The following is a 4,845-nucleotide window of genomic DNA, read 5'->3' on the forward strand; positions in this document are numbered from 1 at the left end:
TGTCTGTGCCCCCCCGGCCTGTCCCTCCGGGTCACTTTCCCTCCCGCCGTCTCTATCTCTCTGTCTCTGTCTCTGTCTCTATCTCTCTCCATCTGCCAGTCTGTCTGAATCTCTGTCCAGCCGCAGCCCCTCCCCTGGCCAAGCCGGCCCCGCGTGGTCCAGCCGCCTCGCCCTCCCTGCGCCGGGACCCACCTGCCACTTGCCCCGAGGTGTCCTCAGGCCGTAGCGCTGGCTGGCGGGCTGCAGCTCCCTTGGCACCGTCCTGGCCTGAGCCCCAAGTGGGATCCTGGCAGGTCCGGCCAAGGCCAAGGCCGCCTCTGAGCCAGACAACTCCAGGGAACAGCCAACCCGTCAGACGAGTTTGAGACCCGCCCCACACAGGCAGGTCCGCCCGCCTCTGCGCTGAGGCTGGGGCGCCCGCGGGGGCTACGTGTGACACCTGACCCAGCACCCCGGGCCGTGTCGGGGCTGCACCCTGTGGTCGGGGTGCCAGCGGGGCCCAGAAGGAAGGCCGCCGGCCACCAGTCAAGCCCCGAGGGGATGGACCGTCAGGGACGAGGGCACAGCACGTGCGAAGGCCCGGGGGTCAGCATCGGGGAACTGGGCAGTGAGGCCACCCCCAGCCCCAGCCAGAGGGGACCCAGCTTGGCACCGGGGGCCGGTGCAGGTGAACGTGGGGGTGGAGTGGGGGAAGGGGAGGCCACGCGTCCGTCCAGAAGGCATTTCCGTGTGCCTCCTGGGGAGGGGCCCAGAACCCACCCGAGGCTCCCTGGCCCTGAGGGGTGGGACGGGCCTGCGGGTCGGCTACCCACGTGCTGGCAGCGGAAGTGCTGGGCGAGGGTCCGAGGAGGTGGCCGGAGCCCTGCCCTCCCTGGGGCTGTCCCCCCCACTCCAGGGCTGATGTCACCTGTGCTGGGACTTCCTGAGCCTTCACCTTGGATGTGCCCAGCCCCAGGGGAATTCCAGGACAGCCGCTGACTCACTTCCAGGCCCCAGCAGCTGTGGGAGAAGCCAGCTCCCCAGCCTGGGACCTGGGTTCCGACGGATGAGAAACTGGGAGCGCTCTGGGGTGTTCTTTCTCCGTGCTGCTCATCGACTCGTGTCCTCAAGGGCTGCCAGGATGACCGGCAGAGTAGAGCTTTAGCAGCAGAGCACCAGGGTTAAGATTTGTGGGGTTCGGGTCCCTGCCCTGCCGCCCACCACCTATGTGACCCCCCAGGCAAGCTGCTTAACCTCTCTGTGCCCGTTCCCTCATGGATTAAAAGGGGACCATCACGGTACCTCCCCAGGGGGGTTCCTGTGACACTGTGCGAGGGGACCCAACGTGCAAAGTGTTGGAAGTGGGGCTCGGGGCACAGTGGGGACTTTACGGGAAAATGAGAAAACAGATTCACGGCAGCAGGCCCTGCTCTTGAGTCTCCACGCCCACCGACTGTGGCCGGCTGAGTGGACAGCAGGGACCCTCGATCTGACGGGAAAACAAAGGCACCTCGCCTCCGGGGCCCATCTCCCAGAACCCATCACCCTGCTCTAACCCCGAGAAAAAACACCAGACAAACCCCAACCGAGGGACATTCTAGAAACTGCTCAGCCAGTCCCCCCCACGACTGTCCAGATCCTCAAAAACGAGGAAGGTCTGAGAACCCGTCACAGCCCAGAGGGGCCTCGGCAGATGCGATGACTAAATGTCACGTGGGGTCCTGGATGGGGTCCTGGGGCAGAAAAGGGGCATTCGGGGAGAAGGAAAGGCGTGACAGGACAGAGGATTCTAGGTGACGGTCGAGTGTCTGTGACATGCGTCCCACACACACGCGAGATGCTGATGATGAGGAAAGCGGGTGTCAGGTATCCCTCTGCTCAGTCTCTGCAACGTCCCTTTGAATCCCAAACCGAGCCCCAGAGAAGATAATCCCAGCACAGGACCTGAGCCGAGCTCTCCCAGCCTGTCATCGGCCCCTCGCAGGCGTCCCGCTCCGTGAGGGCGAAGCCCCCCACCGGCCGTCTGCAAAACCCCCTGCATGTCTCACCTCCCAAATCGGTTAGGAGCCGTCGGTGCCAAGTCACAGAAAGCGAAACTGGCTTTCTTTGTTTAATGGGACTTTTTGGCTCATGGAACCGAAAGACTCAGGGATAGGTCTAACTCAGGGTGCCCCCCACCAGCACCGCTGACATTTGGGACCAGCATCTCCGGCCCCCACCCACTCCACGTCAGGAGCACCCCCTCACCACCACAAATGTCCCCACACATCGCCCAGTGTCCTCTGGGGGGCAGACTTGCCCCTCATAAGCCCCGCTGGTCCAGCTGATTTCAGGCTAGGCTGGATCCAGGACCTTCAAACGGTGTCACAGGACTCCATCCGTTCTCTCTCATTGCTTTTTTCCTCAACGGTCTAACCCCTTGTGGAGACAAGGATGATGCCACAGCTCCAGGCACAGCACAAGGTCAGCACTTCCTCCCCAAGAGAAGCAGCAAAAGTTCCAGGGAAGGTTCTGATTGGCTCAATCTCAGTCACATGTCTGTCCCACCAATTGTGCCCAGGTGATGGAAAGCCCTGATTGGCCAAGCTGGGATCACATGGTTGTCTGGAGTCAGCTAGTGTGGGGAGGACCCGCTGGACTGGATAGGTGTGTGTTGGCGGGAAGTAGCCCTGGGCAGAAAGTCTTGTGGTCACTCAAAAGTTAACACAGAATCACCGGATGACCCAGCGGCCTCCAGTGCTTTCAAACCCAGCAAACTGGAGGTGGGGACTTGCACAGAGACCCACCTGCACGTGACAGTTCACGACAGCACGACTCATGACAGCCAAAGGCAAACACAACCCCAGCAGCCATGGATGGATGAACGGAAAATGGGACACGGTCTGTTCACACACTGGAACGTTATTTGGCCTTGGAAAGAACGGATGTCCTGATGCCTGCCACGACGTTGATGGACCTGGAGGACGTTGTGTTCAGTGACATAAGCCATACACAGAAGGACACGTCCTGTGTGATCCCACTCACGCGAGGTCCCCAGAGGAGTCAGACTCACAGAGATAGAGAGTAGATGGTGGGTGACAGAGGCTGGGGAGGGGAAGAGAGTTAATATTTAATGGGGACAGAGTGTCAGTTTGGGATGGCGAGAAAATCCTGGAGGTGGACGGTGGGGACGGCTACACGACCTGTGAATATGCCTAAGGCCAGTGAGCTGTGCCCTTAACAGTGGTTAGGGTGGTGAAGTTTATGTTGTACGTGTTTTACCACAATAAAAAAAAAAAAGTACCCAGATAAAAATCTCCCTCTCAGCGCCCTGGCCACGATGGCCAGCATCTTGGGTGTCCTTACCGGGGAATGTGTACCAGACAATATGGGGTCTACCAACACACACGTATGTGTGCACACAGCGCACACACGCACATATGCACACACGCATGCGCACACGCAGACATGTGAGCACACATGTGCACACACATACACACACGCACGTGCACACACACGCGTGCACACACGCGCACTAGTTTGTAGCATGCTCCACACTCTGCCCCTCCCGCCTTTTCACCTAACGCCTGTTGGAGTTCGTTGCAGTGAATTCACAGAGGGTGCCCAGGAGGGCGGCTGGCGGCGGGGGAACCAGACGGGATGCCCTCATGAGGTGAAAAGCGGCGTGACTGCAACCCAGGCGTCCAACGTCACCTGCTCATCATGCCCCTTCCCGAGGGTCTCGTGAGGTCAGTGCCGTCAGTCACACCATCCAGACCACGTTAGACCCCATGGCGCCCTTGGTTTTACCGAGCACTTTCCACGCATCAAGCCCATCGGACAGACGATGGAGCCAGGAAGAAATACCTTCGGTCAGCAAAATGGCAAGGAATGGTGCTCGGGAGTAGAGCAGCCTGGGGATGAGGGGGACCGGGGCGGCCCAGAGCAGGCGTGGGCTCAAGCATGGAGCAGAGAGAGGGGGGCATCTGGGCCAGGAGGGACAGGCTGTCTGGGCGGCGGGAGGGGCATGTGCGAAGGCCTGGGGGCAGAAGTGGGGCTGGGCTGTGAGGGATGGACACAGGTGCAGCGGTTAGGAGCCTGGGTTCGGATCCTGGGGCCCCGGCTGCTCCGGGCTGCAGTTTTAGTACGTGTTCTGAGTGGCAGGAATTGAGTGTGCAGGGCTCGGGAATGGTGGCCCGGTGTGCAGAGGCTTGGAAAAGGGAAGTTGAGTCATAGAGCCCGGAGGCCACCGCAGCTCAGCTGGCAGGTGGGTCCCAGGGAGGCAGGCAGAGGACACAGCTGAGCTGGGGAGAGGGGGTGGGGGGCTGCCCTGCTTGACTTCCTGTGCATGGGGCAGCAGAGTGTGGGGCTCACACGTCAGTCCCCAGACCTAGAGGCTTTTGCACCGTGAGTCCCCCCATCAGGGTCCTGGGGCCTCAGGTGATCCCCGCTTATGGGGTTATGAAGTGAGCTCCTGGCGCCAGGCAGCTCCAGCTCCGCGTGTGAAGGCGGTGGGGCTGTTAGGGGTCTGACCTGGGTACCCGCATCTCACCCCAGGGGCCATGAGACTGCCGGCTGTGCCTCCTAGAGCCTGTTTTCCTATCTGTGAAATGAGGACAATTTCGAACCCACCGTAGCATCTCCAAAGATTAAATTTCAAAAACATAAGGTATTTTCGTAAAAGCCTGGAAAAATCATTCGATCCCCCCCAGCACAGCAAGGAAGGGGGCTTCCTGTGGCGGTGACAGATGAGGAAACTGAGGCAGGAACGTGACGAAGCGAGGCCCAGGCCCCTGAGGGCTCGCTGCTGCGGTGCCCGTTCCGCAGACCGGGCGCGGGCGGCTCAGCGAGGAGGGGGCGTCGGCGGGAGGGCGGGCGCGCGTGGGG

General features: G+C 61.0%; 1 protein-coding gene across 1 annotated transcript in view; it reads right to left on the bottom strand.

Annotated features, from left to right (window-relative positions):
- The window catches only part of SBNO2 (strawberry notch homolog 2), a 46,973-nt gene extending 46,598 nt beyond the window's left edge, over positions 1 to 375 (bottom strand). The window contains 1 exon segment of the mRNA XM_025040942.1: positions 193 to 375. The gene's annotated coding sequence lies outside the window, so the exon portion shown is untranslated.
- Between the last annotated feature and the right edge of the window lie 4,470 nt (positions 376 to 4,845).

Source organism: Pteropus alecto, unplaced genomic scaffold, assembly GCF_000325575.1.
Source record: "Pteropus alecto unplaced genomic scaffold, ASM32557v1 scaffold30, whole genome shotgun sequence".
Lineage (NCBI taxonomy): Eukaryota > Metazoa > Chordata > Mammalia > Chiroptera > Pteropodidae > Pteropus > Pteropus alecto.